The sequence below is a fragment of the Ctenocephalides felis genome, unplaced genomic scaffold (genome assembly GCF_003426905.1).
Source record: "Ctenocephalides felis isolate EL2017-DRISC unplaced genomic scaffold, ASM342690v1 CF-g0.4_SCAFFOLD_01170, whole genome shotgun sequence".
Classification (NCBI taxonomy): Eukaryota; Metazoa; Arthropoda; class Insecta; order Siphonaptera; family Pulicidae; genus Ctenocephalides; species Ctenocephalides felis.
The window spans coordinates 4,977,044-4,999,655 of record NW_020537324.1 but is presented as its reverse complement, the minus strand read 5'-3'; the positions used below and the strand labels follow the sequence as shown (position 1 = coordinate 4,999,655).

The following is a 22,612-nucleotide window of genomic DNA, read 5'->3' as shown; positions in this document are numbered from 1 at the left end:
AATAGCCGACTCGCAAGCAAGGTCATACATTAAATGCTGCAAAGCAGCAGGTACATTTTATGCGTGCGAAAGATGCACTGTCAAAGGGATGTCTGTAGGGGAGAAAAAAAATAAGAAAAGGATCTATATCTAAGTATATATAGATTGTGGATGAAGCATTAGTGTGTGAGTCGGTCTTTTCTATTAGTGCAATAAATATATGTATATATACTCGGTTGTGTGCGTACGTTCATAGCAAACTCGAGTCGACTGACTAACTGCGTGTATATATTGTACATATTGACTTTTAAGTGCGACAATATCGTGTGTGCGTGAGTAAGAAGTTATGTGACTGTAATGTGTGCGCGTATGCTTTACTTTTGTTGAGAACTTTCAGTCAAGTGTAGCACGTGACCGAAAGAAGCACGTAAAACAATCGTAGGATCTATAAAATAAGCGTTCAACGTAAGTATTTTCTTTTTAACAACTTAAAAATCTTCAAAATTTTATTAATTCATTGTATTGTATTTATATAAACATAAATTTTTGAATATTAGATGAGTGCTAACATTTCCAATGAGGAAGGGCCAAGTGAATATGCAGTTGTGTGATTTTACCTAGGCGGGGTCCTGGTTACAATGAAATTGATTTGGTCCCATATTCATGGCTTGATGAAATAGAAGATAAGTTATATTGCGTTTTGATCGATTTTGATTTAAATAACAATAAAAACTTTTTTATATGCTCTTGGCCTTTGTCACAGGATGTATCTATTTATTTGCAATATATATTTTATATTTCAGATGTTATACAAAAAAAATTCGGTGACTCGGACCAAACAAAAAAATTAAGATCTAGCGTTTGGTCGTTTCTGGCAAATTTTGCAGACAGAGGTGGCAGTAAGCGTAAACAAGCGTAAATAAGCTGTAAAGTTTAAACTGATTTCTGTTCTATTATAATTATTACTACTATTAAGATTATGACTATTATTAATAATATTATTATAACTATACTACTAGAACAATATTATTATAATATTGTCTAAGATTCAAAAACTATTATTCTATTTTATTTTTATGTTTCCAAAGTTTTTCTAAAATGTAAACATTCTTGAATAAATAATGGTACAATATAATTTTTTTTGTAATTTTATTTTAACCACGCTTGGTCAGCAGTCGGCCATTACTCTTGGCCGATACTCAGTTACTATGATAAGCCGATCCTCGGCAACTATAACAGGATGACGCTCGTATACTATCCTCGGCCGATGCTTATTCGGCAGTCTAGCGCTGATGTTAACATCCGATGCCCAGCGGGTCTTGCCCCGATGACACATTCTGATCGTCATCCGATGCTCGAGGATCGGCTGACTATCATAGCCTGATGATCAACCGATCACCATTCTTTGTATGGGTTTATGCGTTGTTTATGTGTAAGTTACCGCCATATGTATCTTGAGCTATAAGTAAAACATTAATTAATTTTATTGCATAATATTGTCAGGAACTGCATAGACCTTTTAGTTTTAATTAAATTAGATTATCGATTGTATATTTTAGACTTATTATTAGAATGCAGTGTGTGATTCAGTTTCCGATTTAGACGTGATTAAACTATGCAACACGTGCCAATACAAACAAGGTTACGAATTAGTTATTTAACTTTTCACTTTCTGTCGGTTATGCAATTTTATGGGATTTTAACACATCCTAAATAAAATTAAATTATAATAAAAAAAATATTAGATATTAAATTTGTCTCGCGATTTAGTCACTGTCTGAGAAAAACAGGATGATGAGTAAAGATGAGCAAATAAAAAATATTAAAAATATCTCTAAATGTGTCAGTGTTTCATAGCGGTTTTTATGTTAGCTTTTAATTCAATATATTATATATGCATTTAGAATTGCTGCTTTTTATTATTATTATTATTTTCACTATTATTATTACCATTATTATTATCTACTTTCAAAAGAACTTTTCTAATTCCCCTTAATAATGTCAAATCATCCAAAATAACCTTGCGTCAATGGTTACCGAAGACGGCCGTCCGCATCATTCATCAGACGGATTATGAGTGCTCATCCAATTTTAAATCTAATAATAATTCGACATATCAGTACGGCGAAGACAAACTCTTATGGAACATTATTGATACGTGCGTCCGAAGGATCTCTGCACGGTCGTGCTGAAAATAGACGGCTGCAACATCCGTCAAACGACTTTGTCTCGATGTAAACTGTTTGGAAAACACGCCGTGTTCGGCCTGCATGTTTACAGGAATCGTTACAATCGGCTGATGATGAATACCAATCTGTCACGAAACGCATCGCTAACGATTAATCTTAAACCGTCTTGCCGCAGTGATAAAATTCGTTTCTATTTGAACTATTACAAATAGTAATAGCCGCTTGTGTTAATTTGATTGCGACATTTATGTAGTTTATGATGGCAGATTAACAAGTAAATTTTACTGGTTTTAGTACAGTCACGCTCAAATAGACTGTTGTATGTTATTCGAAACAGGTGACTCTTGCTCTAGTTTTCAGCTGCTGATTGTACATGCAATAGGAATATAAACTTCCAACCTAACAATTTTTTAAATTTACCTTTACTTTGTTCTATCTGTTTATTATTTTTTACAGATGCGCAAGTGAAGAATTAAAAGTGCTGACCTAGCGCAAAAATTTTGCCGGTATGTCCGGTCCACCACCACACAATCCGCACGGGTATCCGCCAGGCGGTGGTATGCCTCCTCCACCGCGCGGTTGGCGAGGAGCACCACTGTCGCCTGTGTTTTTTCGTCCTCCGTCGCCATGGACGTCCGCACATTCACCACCTGTTGTGAGTCCAGTTCCGTTTCGTCCACAATCACCACTTTTCGGTAATCCAGCCTCTCGTGGTGTCCGCGGTGGTTTCGTTCCGTATCGTCCTGGTACGCCGCCTTTACCAGGTTACGCGCTTCCAGTGACGCCGCCGCCGGGGTACTATAGACCGTTGTCGCCGGTCACGTTCGCCGGTCCGCCGCCGCCGCATAGACCCATACCGGAATATGGGTCACCGATTTCGCGTCCTGGTCATCAGTCCCCGGCTGAGTACATGTATAGACCTGGCCCGGGCCCGGAGTTTATGTATAGCCCTGGACCGCAACCCCAGTACGTGGGAGTTCCATTAGAGCCGCCGCCACCTAGACCAACTCGGTACGTCATTTATGATGACGAGGATGATGATGGGCCGTCCACGGCTGACATCATTGCCAGTCAATCGCAAGATTACGTGGACGAAAAACTTGCTGAATATCAGGCTACAATATTGCAATTACAAGGTTAGTTTTATATTTAATAATCTACTTTACTATTTGTGTATACTCAAAGAACTCAAATCATCAAAATGACAACATGTTGGAATCTGAATTGGCTCTGAGTATGGCCTACATATTGAAGAAGCTGTACAATAATAAATTTGGAAGAGTGATTTTCTGATTTATATTAATGAGTATTCTAATTTGATCAAAATTACATGTCACATAAGATTTTGTTACACTACCGTTATTTGGCTACATAGGAATTTCTATTTTGTAAGTAAATGTATTAACTTACATAACCTGGAGACACGCCCAGTATATGCGAATATGCGTGCTCTTCTATAAAATTTAAATGTGCCAAATACACAAAATATTTTATTAGATTGCGCTGAAAATTTATTGACGTGCATATTTTATCGCAAAGCATCACTTTTATTTTTGTGAATAATAAAATGATTTGTAGTCATAATATATTTTGAGCTTATATTCATGAGCAAGCGTAATAATTATAAATATTTTTCATGTAGTAAATTCTTTTGGAAAACATATCAGTTTACTTCGAATTACAATTAAATTATTACAGTAGATGAACCATAGATGAACATAATTGATGGGCCCTAAACTTTTAACAGGAATTTATATATTATTCATTGATTTTTTTTAATCTCTTATGATTTTACATTACTATCAACTCAAAACTATTTATACCCTCTATCTGGCGCCATCCATTTATCCAGTTGACTAATGTTTCAAGTACAATTTTATCAAAAGCTCTTAATGAAATATTACTTCTAATAATAGTATAAAGATTCATTTAATCTTGAACTTTCTCTAAAATGGGTTTTCTGTATAATTTAATTCAAAAATTTACTGGTTTACATTTTCTCTTACTCCAACTTATTGTTAGTCGATACTTCTTTTTACAGTAAAAGGTTTTTTTCGATATTTCTTCATATTATTTTCAATTTCCATATACTGTGAGTAGTAACATTATTTCATCATCACTTTTTTGATGAACTCAGACGATTTGAAAAAATATATCAATCTAACACTAATCACTTTGTTTTCTCTCAAAGCATAGTTGTGTATCAGAATAGCAGTTTTTTGGCTTACCTTCTGCTTTATTACTTTACTGTTAAAAGCTTTTTAGACGTCTAAATTTCAATCTTGGTTTTGCAAACATATTCTGTACACTTTAGCATTTATTTAGGACATTTTTATTTAAAAAAAGCGCTTTTAATGAATCTCATACAGTTTTTTTTAACCTGAATTTTTGTAATCAGCCTCAAGTCAATTAAGTACATAAACTGATGTATATTTTGAACAAATTTATTTGTAATGATACTTAATGTCAAATATGTGCATTTCTAATTCATTTACAATTTTATTTTGTGATGGCCAACTTAGTTCTCCATATAGGGCCTGCCTCGAACCGCGACCTGCGCTCAACCTTCACGTTTGAAATGTATTCTTACCTGCACCCACGCTTGTTTAATTTTCACAGTTTACAATCCTATTTTATTATTTCAAGAAACATATAAGTTAATATAAAAACACCAGCTTTGATGCTCCTCTGGCTGTGTTCCAATTTCTTTGGAAATTTGAATCTTTTTTTAGAGAGTCCAATTTGTCCGAGAAAATAAGATAAAATAATTTGCGAAAGCTTTTTGCATGATGCATTCAATATGGAGCAATTATATAATAAGGAATCATTTCTGGGTATTACAGGCATATGGTTACATTCTACCAAAATATTTTCTGTTACTTCTATGTGAGTTTTTATCATAAGAAAGGCTTTATTTTATCTAACTACCCAACTTACCCAAGAATTGCGTTAAAAACTAGTATATACTAGTCTCCATTAAGAAATTTGTTGTTAAAATTAGATCTGTCCCACGGTCATCAGGCCCTATCGAACAAATTACAACTTGTCCTGAAACCTGACATCCTTTTCGTCTTTAATAAATCTACAATCCGTTGATGCTGTGACAGGCTACGGCCAACAACGAAATGATCTCATTTAAGTTAAATTTAGATAATTTACTTGTAGATTCAGGCTAAACGACTTTTAATATTAGAACAGACTAGAAACAGATTAGAAAAAATACAAATTGATAAACTAAGTTATATTTCGTGATTTCTTGAAAATGTTAGGTTGGAATAGAAAATATGGAGGTTAGGTTGGAATAGCAAATTTGAAAACATACGTAAATCAAATTTTTATATGTATATATCTTTCGATTTTTGGTCGATGCTGAAACATATTTCTTAATTATTTATTTTCAGCCAAATTGTCGAAATGATTTGATATTCAAATTTATAATTTTGTTACAATACTTAATTAAAAAATAAATCAAAAACAATGTTTTTCAATGCAGTATCAAAATGTACTGAATAAATATTTCAAATATTTGTTGTATGAGGGAACGAATCAACTGATTGACGAAATGAAGAATGGATTAAATTTTTGCAGAAAGGCAGGTCTAATTTTTAGAAAGGCAGGTCTAATTTTTAGAAAAGCAGGACTAATTTTCCGAAAGTTTTGATGAGTTTTAAAGTTTTTAAAACTTTTAAATTATGCTACGGGAAGTTTCAGTAATTAGGCCCCAACGCACGATTCTATGCACCACTAATTAATTCAACAATTTGGCTAAAAATAAACATTAAATCTTTAATAAAAAAAATACATGTTGCGCCTTTTGATTAATTTTACCACGAAAATGCGCCATTGCATCAATAAGAACATTTTTTTTTTTTTTTTTTTTTTTTTTAAATATTGTTCGTTAAAACATCCAAAATTGTTTACTTAAAAATTTAAATAAAAGCATTAAATAAATAATAACTTGAATTTCATAATTTTTGATACAATTGATTATTAAAGTTTAAAAAATAATTCGATCAGGATGGGATTCGAACCCACGCGTGCAGAGCACATTGGATTAGCAGTCCAACGCCTTAACCACTCGGCCACCTGATCATGTTTTCTGAAAAATAAAACTACGATTGCCTCTAGCAATCATCACTCATCACTAAAAAAAAAATGATAATTTTTGTGGAGCACATATTTTTAATCATTATTAAAATTAATATATTTAATTAGAAATAATACTATGCGTAAATACTGCTTAGTAAAATATTTTTTTTCCTAAATATTTTGAATACATATAATGCATTTATCATCGTGCTCTGATAATTTTAAATATCTTGAATAATAATACTAAAAAATGTTTTTCTAGTCAAATCAATATATCTCTCAATCCATCACTTTTTATATATAAAAATGCCAACACTGCACATTGAGTATGTCAGCATTTCTAAATTACTGCAAAGTAACCAGGCGTATTTTATTGCTGGTTTATGTATTTCAAAATATTTTTAAAGCTCAAGAACATGGTCTATTACAAAATCACCTTAAAAAACTCAATACGAAAAATTTCACAATTTTATTTTCAAACTTATCCAAATAATAGTTTTTTGCGCTCCCTGTAGTATCAACAATTTCATTTCAGAAATATTTAAGTGATATCATTAAACTACAAATCAATGTGCAATATTATGTAAAAGTAAATTTTGTTTTATTCTTTATGTTTTATTTTTTTATATAATTATTTTTTTTTTTTGAAAATTGTATTCTGGAAACAGTTGTACGCCCCTTTTGTAATAGCCTTGCTCTCTACTGAAGAGGCGCGTCCCATAGTTTGGAAACCACAGCTTTAACCTGTACATTGTGATTAATGATTTTATTCAAATTTTATTTTATTATTTGTAATTATTTTTTAAAGATAATGAATCATTTCTTAAAATGTAAATACTCACGTGTAAAACTTTAACACAAAAATTTAAATATTTATTCTTCGCTGTATTTCATATAGAAAAAAATTGCCAAGCTTTTCCAATTGACCCATTATTTCTCTAAAGAATATGTTCTCATGGCATTGTAATGTCAACAGTCAATAGCTAAGACTTATTACATGTAATAGCAACCAATAAATCCTTCTAATAAATTTATTACCAGGAACTGTATCCCTTCAGGTATATCGAGAACACCTACCTACCTAATGACAATATTAGCATTTATATCAAAGTCTAACGGTTTTACTATATCCAGCTTAACTGTACTTTAAGTACGCATAAAATATAAATGAATTTGCAATGTATGTCGTGTGTGGGTTGGTAAAGCCTCTTCTGGTCCAGAGAGATGCAACATTTGAGAAAACAAATAATTAAACCTAGATTGTTGACCCAGTTCTGGTAATTAACACTGGTTATCAAAAATTAACAACTGGCAGTCAGCTGGAAATTAATTAGTTGTTGTTATAACTCTTCATTGATAAGAAATCAAAAAAAATTTCACAGGGCCATGGCAGTAATTTTATTAAATGATTTAGTTAAAAATGACTGGCATGGCCCTATATTAAAACTTTTTTCTGCTTCGTAATATGACTGACTATTAATATTGAATTATGATATTTCATAATATTTTAAAATTTTATATTATCACAACGACGAGATGCATATAATATTTATCTCGACAATAAATCGATAACCGAGTATGAGAACTTCAATTACAAGTGGGTTGTTACTGAGAATTAACCGCGAACAAAATTACCGTGAGGCAAACCACATTTTAATAGCATCTGACTAATAGGCTTTTTATATAAATGTGGTATTTAAATATGCGGAACAAATAACACTATAAATAACAATAGTTATAAGTTAAATCTTACGTTGGATTCCTAACAAGATTGTTTTAATACCACAAAGACAATACTGATCCTCAACAAATCACAGATATAAATAAATTTACATACTAATTATCAGTCACATGGCACAAAAACTAATTCAACTATTTTCTTTAACTTAAACTGGAACTAAATAAGAAATGTTGTCATTATGCTATATATAGAATATTTGCGACCTTGTATTTTGCCATTTGAATTAATATTATGTAAAAACTGCTTCAGTGTGCACAACGCGCTCGGAATAACTAATGTCGACATAATAATTTCTCTAGTTTGAAATTTTCAGCATTTACTGATTTTAGACAATGTTATCTAACAAAATTTACTAGAATCCATCTCTATTTTTTAATAGATATAACAATTTCTATAGTTTCTTTTGTCTTTCAATGATTATTATAACACTTCAAACCTCATTTATCAAACCTTTTCAATTGAGTCTTGGGGGGCATCCAGTAATCACGAGATCGATTTTTAAGGATTTTTGGACCTTTTCTCCCCTTTGGTGATATATAGTAATATTTAAAAATAGACCCCCTCCACCTCCACCCAACATCTCGTGCATTTTTAGTACCTAAAAAAATCGTAAAATTTGTGGAAAATATTCAGATTAAAAAATACCCTTCTGATATCTAGTGATTTTTTTTTTTCAAACACTTCTCCCCGCTTTTTTGATAAATGGAGGGCTTCTTTATAAATTTAATGTTATTACGAACAAAAATTTTATAAACGATTTAGCGGCTGGATGAAAAATCTTTTATTATTTTATTTTACATCTAATTTTTATATAATTTATAGTTATAATTTACATCATAAACATTTTTAATTATAGAGTTCTGTTAATTCATGTTACTCATGCTCAGAAACGCCCACATTGTTTACGGTTTGTAGTCATTTATATCGTGTCTTGTGATTTCGTATTTACTTTTGCAGTCACGTTCTGATATCACAGCATAAAACTGAAAAGATTTAAATCAAACAAAGAAAAATGAGCTGAATTTTAAAATGATTCAAATTTCATTGGTTATAAAGGTTTTATTTATTTTAGAGGTAAAAATAAAATCATTAGTAGTAACATACCTTGAATTTTGACTACATACATTTTAAGTTTGCCTAATTGATTTACATCACACAACGAAAGAAAATAGACTGAATTTTGAAATGTTTCGAATTTTATTGATTTTAGTGGTTTTATTTATAATTAAGGTGATGGTAGAACTGTAACTTGCACAATTTTTTGCATGTAAAAAGTTTATATGCTATTATTAGGATTAATAGTTTTTTAAGTTTGCCTAATTGATTTAAACCAAAACAAAGAAAAAAGTTAGGCGTATTTCATCATATTTAAAATTTTATTGGTTTTAGAGATTTCATTCAAAATTAACCATCGTGGTCGATTGTATAACAGTAGCATTTTCACGTATATAAAAAGTTGATGTGTAATCATTTGGATCTTGTCTATATATTTTTTAAGTTTGTCCAGTCAATTTAATTCAAACAAAGAAAAATGGTAAGTGGCATTTTGATTTATTTCAAAATTTATTGGTTTTAGGGTTTTTATTCAGAATTAGGGCGATAGGAGAGCCATAACTTGTACAATTTTATGCAAGCTAAACTTTAATATGCAATTGTTTGAAGTGAAAACTTTTTTAAGCCTTCTCGTCCATATGAGTTCAGATATTTTGATTTACTCATAATTAATAATTTTATTTAAATTTGTATTTTTATTAATTATGTAAAAGTAAAAAATAAAAAACATACTCGTTGTGCGTATAACGTAATTACTCACCCTAAAAACATATGGTATGAAAGGTATAGGAATTCCGAAAAAAATAATAGTGAACCCAACATTCCACATTGACAATAATTTTCTACCAAGGAATCGTTCAAGTATTACGTAAGCAGATTTATTACAATTATTTACCCTCCCCCCATCCCCCTTGTCAGGGAAAGTAAGCAAAGCTCTAACCCCCTACCCCCATGCTTACGTAAACATTTTGCAATTAATGTAAAAAAATAAAAATACTACCTATGACGTAATCATCATCCAGACTCCCTTGCCCCCCATGTCAACCCAAAATAAGCAAATAAACAACCCCCCGCCCCCCTATAGTGCTTACGTAATACTTGAACGGCCCTCAAGGAGTTTTTGAATTGGCAAAATAATAATTAAAGTGGTCTTAATAATTAAATGTTTGTTGATAAAACAAGTGTACACTGCACAATGGTATACAGCACAGAGTATAATTTTTATTACTTTTCGAATTCCTGCATGGAATATTTGCTAGAACATTCTTGTACCATTAGCCATTATTCCATTGCAACTGACAGCCTTTAATATTTTGCAGATATTACTCTGCAACAAAGAAATATGTCTTTCCTTACGACGAGCAAATATGTCCCCTGTTCTTCAAGCCTTTTCATCTAACTACACAAGTTAAGTTGAAATTTTTTCCGTAGGAAAGTCACGTACCGGTCGCCGGTGTTGTCCCAGTGTGCGTGTTATCACGCATTCCGCTCCGTGCGTGTTCTTCTCTGTGTCCGTGCGTGTACTTAGCCGTGTACTTGTCGGAATGACGGCAAGTACAGCTGCTCCGAGCCCCAAAAAGCCTCTGTTCGCCTGGTAAGGAGAAGTGCGCTACAGTAATACATACGCTGGCCGTGACTCCACATATTGTGTACACTTTACACTTGTGATGTTTATTTACATGAGGATACAAGCAGAGATGCACGCCGAATTTCTCTGTATGCGCCGGGGAGATTTCGATGTGGTCGTCGGTAACTATCATTGTATTGACGAGCGATAGCACACGAATCCATAGAAAAATTTCTGACGGAAATGGAAATGATGTGATAAATATTTTAGCTAAATATAAAAATGACTTATTGGTATTACATTTTTCGTTAGACTAATCATAAATCTACTCGAATTCTGTTCCACTTCGCTAAGAAACTCAGTTTTGAACATTTTTTAAGTCATTAAGTCACAAATTCATCAAAAATAATATAAACAAAGTAATACGTAAAATAATCTATTCTACTTCCATTTCACAGCTAAAAATGCTATTGGACAAAATGGGTCATTAAGTTACAAATTTATTAAAATTATTATGTGAATATATCATACCTTAGACATATGTATTATAAAGTCTATGGAGTATATACACATAGAGCACAAATTTAATATTTAATTTTAACGTTCTTAAAACTTTTTTGCAATTTTACGGTATACTTTGCTTTATTTCGCAAATTCATCAAAATTCATGAGTATATAAAAAGATTGCTTAATTATGGGCCTATGGGGACAGCCCAGACTATGGAGTCTAAGGTTTCAAATTTGACTCTAAATTTGGCATTGTGGTTCAGTTGACCCCAGGTGTACCAGAAGAGTTAAGAGAGATTTATGGGTTAATTCTTAAGTAATTTAGTTAAATAATGTATGTTTGCATATCCGAATGCATAAATCCATAAATACTTGCTATTTCAACTTTTCTCATTGTCAGATATAAAGTCATTTATTTTTGTTTCTCAAACATTGCTTTTTAGCTTATAATTTCAGTTTATATTCTATTCTTCTTCTGTTTCAAATCACTTAAATGTACAAAATGAAGCATTAATCACAGTATTCATCAATATATGAAAAAAATGAACATTTAAATTAAACAAACTTATTGGTTGAGTTTCGATATACGTAGTTTTTTTGGAATATTTTAGGAAATCTTTATTGGTATTTAGTTTAATTCAAAAATGCATATTTTTATATCCAAACGAATCTATAAATGCTTATTATCTTAACTTTATTTAAATATAAACTCTCTATATCGGGCTTTATTTGCCTTGGATTCAAATGTTTAAATTGTATTCAATGTAGTATTTGTAAAATTTATTTAAAATTATCTGACAGATACAGGTTTTAAGTATATTCACAGGAGGCTTATAGTTTTACATATTTTTATTTAATTTGTGTTTTTACAATGCTGAATATATATATTATGTGAAAACAAAAACAATATATATATTAGATTAATATTATTTTTATAATATAGCAAAATATAAAAATCCGTACAAGCACTCAAAATGCTTGACGATCAAACCTTACTTTTTTCTGAAATGAATCATTCAATTAATTATATAAAAAAATTGTCAGATTCTATTGGAATGTTTATACAAAGACTATATAAACAATTAGAACAGTAAAAACTTAGTGTTTTTTGTCATTTTGTACGTCATATAGAATTTGACTTAATGCGTTTCTTTTAACAAAATTGCTACTAGCAAAATATGCGAAGTTCAAAGACAATCTAATGTGGACGAATAAATAGTAGACATAAAATTATTGTCATTATTGAATAACTAAATATATAAAATTAAACAGCATTAGCTACAATTTGTCTATTTTAGTCCTGACTAATTATTGTTCCTTGTCGGATTAGAAGACTCACCGATCCGTTGTTTTTTCCTGGTGATTTTTTTGAAAATATTGCTTTAAAATAACAAATATAGTAAAACCTTTGAAATTCATAAAAATTAGGTTTTGTGTTACTAAATTAAAATCTAAACAAATATAGCAAAACATTTGAAATTCATAAAAATTAGGTTTTGTGTTACTAAATTGACATCAAAATTTATAAACACATATGTGTTTGAAACACATATTTAAGGAAAAATAATTTTTCATATACGTGACAAATAATCATTTACCGTAAAAAGCATTCGTAAGGTCATTAATAACGAAATAATATTAATTTATTTCTTAATTTTATTTCATCCAATTTCTATTGATTTGCGAAGTTCATATCTGCACTGCTCGAAGTAAATAGGTAGATAGCACCAGCGAACCCGCGCCGCCGCTGCGAAGTTACCAAGTGCCCCTTGCACGTCGCTCGTTCTAGTTCCTCCGTTGATCGAAGTAACTTCCAACACAAGTGTCCTCTGGAGTACACACTCCCAAAAGAGGTGCAAGTTAACCGCGTCTCGGTATCAGGGCAGCAGACGGCTTTCAGCACTCACACACGACTTTTTATCACAAAACGCTATATACAAATGATGTTGCTTACATGGCCATGCGTTTGTGTATGGTGTATCGTGTATGGTGTATGCACTCATACGGCGGGATCTTCTCGAGTCGTCGCGGCTCACACTGGCTAACGATTACGCGGAACGTTATGATGGTGTACGAAACGAATAGCTCCATGTCGACGCGAACATGTTTTGACGTTTTGAAAATATTTAACGATTCTGTCAATATCTATTAAATGGCTTGTTGCTATAATATAGAGATTGTATAGTAAATGCAAATATCGAGAGTAATTTATTCGTCCAATTTTATTACCGAAACATTTGATTGCATTGCACTACAAAACAAACTAGTGGGGCGCATGGCATCGTGCCTCAAGGCAAATTGCTGAAACTTTCCGTAACAATATTTTTTTTTTAAAAGATTAACATTTTTGAAAAAAATTTACTCTGAAAAAATTAGATTTTTGAGAAACTATAAATTTTCGACAAAAATTTACTATTTTTTGAAAAAAAAAAGACATTTTGAAGAAAAATTCATTTTGAAATATTTTGGAAATTCTGAACTTTTTTTCAAAGCAATCGTACTGCTTTAACTACATAGAGGCGAAATATTGAAGCGCGTAAGCGCCGCATCGCCGTCTAACGGATAAACATTTGTACGGAACCCATAGGAATGTAAACAAAGTTTATATTTATTATTAAAATAAACTTATTATATAAAATATTTGATAATTTGATGTGCATATGTCTAATGATCATTTTTAACCGCCATATGCCATTTTTTTTAATTTTTTTACAAGATCTCTGAAACCGCTAGACCTGCCTTCATGAAAATTTGATCAGTCCTTCATCTTGTTAATACAAGTAAAATGTTTTTTGAATTATTCAAATCGGACGCTCCGTTCTCTCAAAAACTGAGTTACTGTTTTTGGCACTTTTTGCCCCATATCTTTGGAACGGCTAGATCTGCCTTCGCCAAAAACCAATCAGCACGTCTCTTTATCAATACGAATCGAATGTTTTTTGAATTATACAAATCGCTTCATCCGTGTTATCGAAATCGTCGACGAAAATTTGTACACGCACATACACACACACATACATCCATTTTTTATAAGGTATGCCAAAATGTTCAGAAGGTTTTGAAACGTAAAGATCTATAAAAATTTTCATTTTCGATTTTTTTGCGATCACTATCACGGGAAGTTAATAACATATAAATTCATTTTATGTTAAATTTCATTACAAAATCATCACATCGTATTCAATTTTTTATGTCTGAATTATATGACTGGTAGACAAGCGGATGAGAAGACAGGTGAATAGGTAGACAAACAGACAGGTAGATAGATAGATAGACAGCTAGACAAGTATGAAAGTAGAAAGATAGATAGATAAACAGCTTGACAGTGAGGTAGGTAGACAGGTAAAAAAGTAGACAGCTCTATCGGTAGTCAGCTAGACATGTAAATAGGTAGACGAGTAGCCAGGTAAAATACAGGTGGACACTGGGAAACAGGTAGACTATGTAAAAAGGTTAGACATGTAGATCATGTAAAAGTAAATTATTTATTGATTAAATCGGCTATTTATAAACATTGTTATAAACATTGACTAGCTCAACCTCGACCTTCTCTATATCAAGCAGTATGATATCAAACTTCCACTTTAGGTTATAGATCTCCAATTAAATTGCAAATATCGACTTTCGTGGGTATTGCTGCGAGATATATTCGTCAACACTATTAGATATATTTATTTCATATATATTAAAAAAAGAGTGGTTGACCGATGAGTTGCCCTCTCGCGAAAAATACTAGATAAGCATGTTCGATCGAAAGTAAAGCTCATAGAATATGTAGTTCTGGTCACTGCTAAAAAAAGCTTAGCATTGGATAATTTCATAAAAATAGATTATTCTAGAAGTAAACAATCGTCAATACATAATGTTATGTATAAATGCTTATATAACAACATCGGCGTAGGTGTTTCTCGTACAGTTAACATAATTACACTTAATAGTATTTATTTCATTGTGTGCCACTACGATAGAGTTCGCTTGACATTGGACTCACAAAACGAATTATAATTCGGTCGTAAAACTGAAGGTCTTTTTGATAATTAGTAGGTCATAGTGTACGTCAGTGGAGGACTTTTGAAATGAGAAATATTTTATGGCTTTTCACGGTTTCTGAACAATTCCAATACAACAAAATTTATGAAGGTGAGATGCGAAAACATTGCACAGTGCGTAAACCAATCGCTTATATGATGGATAATAATCTCATTTAATTTATGTTTAATAATAATTTAATTATGAGAATTTTCTTTTAATAAACACGCGATTTCTAAAGAAATTTGTAAACAACTTTTACTTTAAGTTTATTTTAACATACGAAGGCTTTAATTTTTAATAAAAGTTTTATCAAGAGTATAAACATGCACATTTGACTTTGTAAATTATGTTTTATATTCTTAAAATATAACAGAACCGATAATGTGTGTACAAAATTAAATTATTAAATGCAAATATAAGTAAGTTGGCATCTAGAAATTTTTTATTAAAGTTATTTAATTAAATTTTTTATTAAAGTTATTATTTTATTAAAGTGTTTAAGTTGTAGAACTAAATTAAACTTACATGAAAATAAAACAAATAAAATAAGTAATTGACAATGTTTTTATAAAAAAAAAAACAGATTCTTTTTATAAAAAATAATATTTTTTTAAAAAAACGTCCTTAAACTCTAATTAAATGGTTTTAAGATTATCGATTTTTACAGTTCAAATAATAAGTTATCATTGTTTTGCCATATTTAGGTAGACTGTTGATAAATACTAGAAGGTTTTCTGGCACTGTTTAAGTTGATAATACATTTAGTTTTTGTTTCTCTGATTTAAAATTCTAACGTGCAAAACGAGTTGATTCTATTTACATGGTAGACTTTTAAATAATTAAAAAAACTCAAAACTTTTAATTTTTTCTGGAAATAGTAATTAGTAGGACATTTTGAGTTTATTGATTGGATTGAACAAATGATAATTAAATTGTTTGTATAATAATACTTTACATATTATTATTTTTTAATAGTTTGTGTTACTACAGATAACTATTTTAAAATAGCGAAGGCGTTCAGTTAATTATATAATTGATGTCGAGTAATACTATTTAACAAGATCTGTAATCGAAAAAATTTACATAGACATTAGTGATTAAAATACTAATTATACAGTCGCCAAAACAAAAAACTCGTTGCATTGCATGACGCTAATTGCAAATTACTCTACTATGTTTAAAGTTTTATTACTGGTAATTATTTCTATTAATGTTTTTAACGTATTTATTAATCCAATTATAAATGTAATAAATTGGTTATTTTAAGTTTACTGAACTCGTTACAAGCGTAAAATAAAATCGAAACTATGTAATTCTTTAAAGTTTATTTTCTAAATCTGCTAAAGATAATGCATTAAGTTAATAATAGCCCGACGGGAAGTAGTCGTCAGCTGATTGCATGCATTGCACAGAACGCACACATTACCATAAACAAATATTTTTACTAGTTTTCCGGAACTTATATATGAATATGTTTACTTCTGAACTTTCGCAAAAGTTCAAAAGTCGCGCAAACTGCCAGATAAATATAGCCCGTTCCGTGGCAAAATACAATAGAACGAATTTCGACGTCTGGCTGAGGTTGCCTCTCAGTCCGCCTCAGTTGTTCGCCTGCGTGCAATGCAGAAATGTGCTCCTATTCGAACAAATTGAACATTTTATTCGTATACCGTTTATATTCCGTACTATACAAAATAACGTGTTGCGGGTTCAGTAGCCTTAATAAATCAGACAATAAATCGAATGCGACTCTTTGTTAAATGGAACTGTTTTCTTCAAACCGGTACTTATGTCTGCAAAGGACATGCTATTGCGTAATAGAACGGGTAATGATTTTTTCAAATCAAGCTTTTAGGCTTTTCTATCAGGAATTCATTCATTCGTAAAATTGCATTAGGCTTTTCAAATACAGCTTTGCATGATACCACTTGTAGATACATTTTTATTTAAAAAACATTTTTTTCAATTTTTCTATCATGTAGTGTCACGGCGACCATCATATACGTCCCGGATTGTCCGGGACAGTCCTGAATTACACACCGGATTTTTTTTAGTAGAAATATTTATTCAGGATTCAGATTTTCTGTTCCGAGTTTTTGAAAAATGTTTTATTTTCAATCTTTATTTTAAATATATTTAACTTAAATCAGTTTTAAAAATCGTGCGTATTGAAATATATCTAATTTCAAATTTGACACTCTAAAAGTGTTGTTACATACTAAAGTTAATTATGAAATAAATTATTCAGAGTTTTATATTATGCTTAACCACGAATTAGACCGTAGTTCAAGAAAATATAAAGAGCCTTGTAAAATTATAAAAAGCATTTATTAAGCTACACGAAAAACTGTTAACCCGATCTAAATAGTGTCTTTGGGAAAATTCGATAAGTGTCAGCATATTTTTTTTCTAAGATTTTCAAATTTCTTGAGATTTTCCAATTTTTGTTAAATTTTAAGAGTTTTGCTCCCATTTCGCCCACAAGCTTTAAAACACAAAGTTGTGATTCCATCAGTAAATTTATAGAAAGTCCTGAGCTTTTTTAATTTTTGTGAAATTTGTTTTTTATAGACCACATGCTTTATAATACAAAGTTGTTATTTTATTAGTAAATATATTGAAAGCTGAAATGAAATTGAATGATTGAAATAAATATAATATTTATTAAGTTTTTAAGAGTTTTGCTAGCCTAGCGTTCACGTACTCTAAAATACAAAGTTGTGATTGCATCAATAAATACTTAAACAATTGATTCTTTTAAAGAAATTTATTTATATCTGTAATTTAATTTCTAATTAAAATTGAATTTAAATGTATAAGTAACAATTACGTTTGCGGTGTCACATTTCAATGCCAAACTACTCAACGGATTTTAATTGTGCAAAACATTAGTCATTGATTAAACTGTACATTGCAATTATTTAAAACAATGACGTTATAGCAAACAATATTTGATTTGAGACATAAGTTAAGATTCAGAAAAAAACGTTATGATTGTTATATTAGGTAATTAAGTTTCTCATATTTTTTTCAGAATTCAAGTAAATATTATTTTATGTAAGTTGAAATTCAATTACCCTTTCTCTGGTTTTTATTTAAATATGATGTCACATTTCAAGTGCAGAATAAACAAGTAACAAAATAACTTTTGGTATTTGTCGAAAGCTTATTGTTGACAAATCAACAAAAAATCGTATGCACACAGCTAATATTGATTCAGTCTCAATGTTATTGCTTTATGTGTAGGAGGGATTATAATAGTAAATTAAACACGATTTAAATGGATATAATGTACCTTTATTTGCCATTTATTTATTGTACTGCATCATCGTTCAAAATAGCCATTATGCATTGTGATTGTGTCGATGATTTCATTGGAAAATAAACTTTGATTATTTTTGGTATTTATGAAATGAAATATAAAGAGTTGCAAACGTATTCGTCATTTATTTATTCTGAATTACTGTTTGTAAATTGCTCATTTATTAAATGTGATTTTTAATAAACAATTTAGTGCATATTTTTTAAAATCACAAGAAGATTGTCATAAGATATTATGTAATTTTTAGATATACTTCTCTTAGATATAGTGCAATCACCATAATCAATACATGCTGCAGTAAAGTCTATGCTATCATGTTTTTTATATGTTAGCCAACATCTTCGGGACTATAGATGACTTTGAAAGTGCAATAAAAATTCAAAAAATTATTTATAATATAATATTTATAAAAAAATATTTGAGTAATTTGCAATCGTAGAATGATTTAATTGAAGCTTTTTGACGTTATAAAAATGTTTAAAATTTTAAAAATATGCATATTAAAAAATTTCTTGAATTCGGTATTTAAATATTTTTATAGTCGTTTCTAATTCCAGATTCAGATCATTCTTTTAACAACTATTATTAGTCTTGATTAAAATTTCAAATATGTACACATTAAAATATTTCTTGAATTTAGTATTTATTTAAATTTTTATAGTTGGTTCTGATTCTAAATTCATATCATTCCTTTCTGATGATTTTTATTATTTATTAATAGATTATTGTTAAATCAGTATTTTTATTAGTTGTGTCTAATTCTAGTCTCGTATCATTCTATTTCGATGGTTTTCACCAATTATATATAAGCCTATTTGTTAAATATTAATTACTCAGTATTCTAATTTTAGACAATTTGCTTTTAATTTTGAGTTCATATCATTGTTTTCAATTTTTTTCAAATTCATAATCGTGATGTTGAATAAACTACCGTATAACTATTTCCATATAAAGTTACCGAGAAATAATAAACGTTATGGTGCTTGCACGTCATTTTGTTCTGATCTTTGAGCGACGTTTCTGAATAAAACGATAATTGACTATTACTGTTTGCAATCACGAAAACTTCGCGATAGCTCGATATAAGGAAATCGAAACATATAAATTATATACAAAACGATTTATCTAGCATTTTTTTGAAATATGATTGCGGTAGAGGTAGTAAAATCTATAATTAAAGGATAATGGTCGAAATTACAAAGAGAATGGAGAAACCATTTGATTGCCTTCAAATATAACTTAATCATAACAGCTTATAGAACACCTAGTTAATTGTGATATTCGTTAATTACCTAAAATTACTTATATCCTGAATTTGCCTAAAATTACTTGCGTAGATAAAATAAACTCAAAATCGTTAAAAACTTTGAAATGTGATGAAAAATGGAAACCATTCGAGAACATAAAATGAAGGGCAATTTTTTTCCACGTTTGTTCCAATAGTGAAACCACTTGAGATTTCAAGAGCATATTTAAATAAAGACGATGACTTTAATTTGAAACATTTGACAAGTTTTTTCATTTTAATAAATAAGTTGTTAAAATTATGTGATAGTTTATTAAGCAAATACAATTTACAAATATGAACCCAAATATATAGACAGGAAACTCTTTATCTATTTGATGAATTTGAAATTGAATTTTTTCTCAACTAATTTTATTCTAGAAATTGCTGTATTTATTATTCAATCTTACGTATTTACCGTTTTAAGAACTCTTTATTCTAGATCAAATTTACTAATGTCCCAAAATCATTCATTCCATTTATTGATTATAGTCCTTGACCTTTATCTGGAGCATTTGGTACTTTAAGTTTAAAGAATAATTATATGAATTCACCAATGTAATTAAAATTTAGAAAGTGATTCAAACTTTTATTCATTTCTGTTGTGTTCATTATATAGTATGGATAGAAAATATATTTCAAATTTTGTAACTTGGGGGTTCCTGACGCAAAATCCTGGAATAGTAATCACGATGTCCCAGGTTAAAATTCACATTACGGACAACTCGATTTCAAACAGTTGTGATAATTGTCTAATTTTTGGAAGAAATCTACATGTATGGTAGTAAAAATAGAAAAACTAGATTATCTGTTTAATTGTGCAGTTTTCTATTATTTTCACACTATTTAGACTTAAGTGCATTTTATATTACCATTATACAGCTATTCGTTTCAAATTATTCTCTATGTAATCATAGACCATACAATATATAACGTAATTTGTCTTGGTGTTTAATATATACAGTTGGATATATACAGTTGGATTAACAATTAATGTAAATAATGATCCTATTGTTATTATGGTACTTACAGTTTCAAAGAATGATAATATTTATAAAATTAAATTATACTTTTTTATAATAAATTTTACTATTTTTATTATTTTTATAATATATTTTATTTTCATGATCTCGATTGATTTCGGACGTTTTTTTAATTTTTACCAAGATTTAGTTTATAATCTGTTACTGCATCTTCGGTAACAATTTGCGAGTTTAGAACGATATTTTGTGTTAATTGCTAAAACAAACACTTTATACGGCTTCGACCCAAATTCGTTGCGAAACAAGAAGGTTGAATGACTCTCCTGTAGGCATATTTAATTCGCACGTGTGTGAACACAGCAGTGAAAGTTGTTCCCACAACAGCATTCACATAATATTTATTTAATAAAGCTTTTGTTTCGTATTAATCTTTATTTGATGACTAGAAAATGTGTAACAACTATATATAGAGGTAACCTGGGTAAAAAAAACTATAAAGCTTTTCTAAAACTTGTCTTCATACTCTGCTCTGCTTGATTGATTGTCCACATACTCTAACAATTCTGGGTTTAGACCCAGTGTTATAAGTTAAGAATGTTATTGAAAATATACATTATTCTCACTAATTACTTCTTATATTTTAAATAAAACTACATTGAACCTACGACTTGTGATATTACAAGCAAGGCCAAAATTAACAAGTATCATCGCATTTGGTGATGAACCATGACATTTTACAAATTAAATAATATTGTGATTTAATTTAACAAAATGAATATTTAGTTAAAAGGCGGTTCAGATAAGTAATATATGCTATGTGGATCTAAAAGGTCCAATTCTTCAATTAAGTATGTTATGCGATTATGATCATATGAATTGGTAGTAAGAACACATAAAAATTAATACACAAAATGCACAAGCGTCAAATAAAAATTTTGTCATAATAAGTGCAACTTTCTGTTGTCTCCTTCATAACACATACGTGAAGTTAGTTTTAATATATAGCTTTTTTACTGTTCTTGCTGTCAATTCATTCGAAGATAGACCCATAACATAGCAATACCATAACATTTATATTTTATCAGAGAATTGCCCGCTAAATTTTTCAAACTCGAATTTTGAATTCTCTCTGTCTGATCTTCATTTGCAAAACAGAATAGTAAGCGCCATTTAGCGTTTCTGATCACGTAATGAATTCTAAAGTTTGAAGGTCAACCTGTTCGCAAGGTGTTGTATCATAGGTGGATTTCAACCAGGTAATCGACGGTGCGGGACGCACTTTGGCAAAGTTTTATGACGTCATATAAACAGATATTTGGCGCCGTTCGCAGGGATCATGTCACTGGTTTGATTTATATTTTGTTTAACGAATCGCTAGATTTCAACGGACGAAGTGTTTTGATAAGATAATGTTGTATGGTAGCAAATGACTACTTTTAGTATCTTTTATTATTTTAGTTATTTATTGCATTGTTTTGTAACTACGGTCAGTATTATCAGAATAATAGTAATGGTATGTACACATTTTTTATATCAACAAGCGATTCATCAAAACGATAAACAAAGAAGTTGACGTTTGATAAGAAAACATTTTAGATAAATGGTTTCCCTAATGATTTATTTCTGAGCAGGACTCGCTCATAGGTAAGTGATTAGAACGACTAAACCTGAATAATAGTTCGATCCGGCTTCGAGCAGCCTGGTGTCAAACAGTAGTGACAACGGTTTTGACTTGGAAATATAGATAGCAAGCTCTGATCCGGCATTGCTGCATCAATAAATATTGACAGAAATTGTAATAGAGATGGGACAACTGTTTGGGTTGCCATCTGTAGTACCGATTGGTATTACGTCAAAATTAGCCT

At 30.1% G+C, this 22,612-nt stretch overlaps 1 non-coding gene across 1 annotated transcript; it reads right to left on the bottom strand.

The window, feature by feature from the left end:
* Positions 1–6,178: 6,178 nt before the first annotated feature.
* On the bottom strand, positions 6,179–6,260 carry Trnas-gcu. Its single transcript has one exon. It is a non-coding gene; the product is annotated as a tRNA-Ser (tRNA).
* Between the last annotated feature and the right edge of the window lie 16,352 nt (positions 6,261–22,612).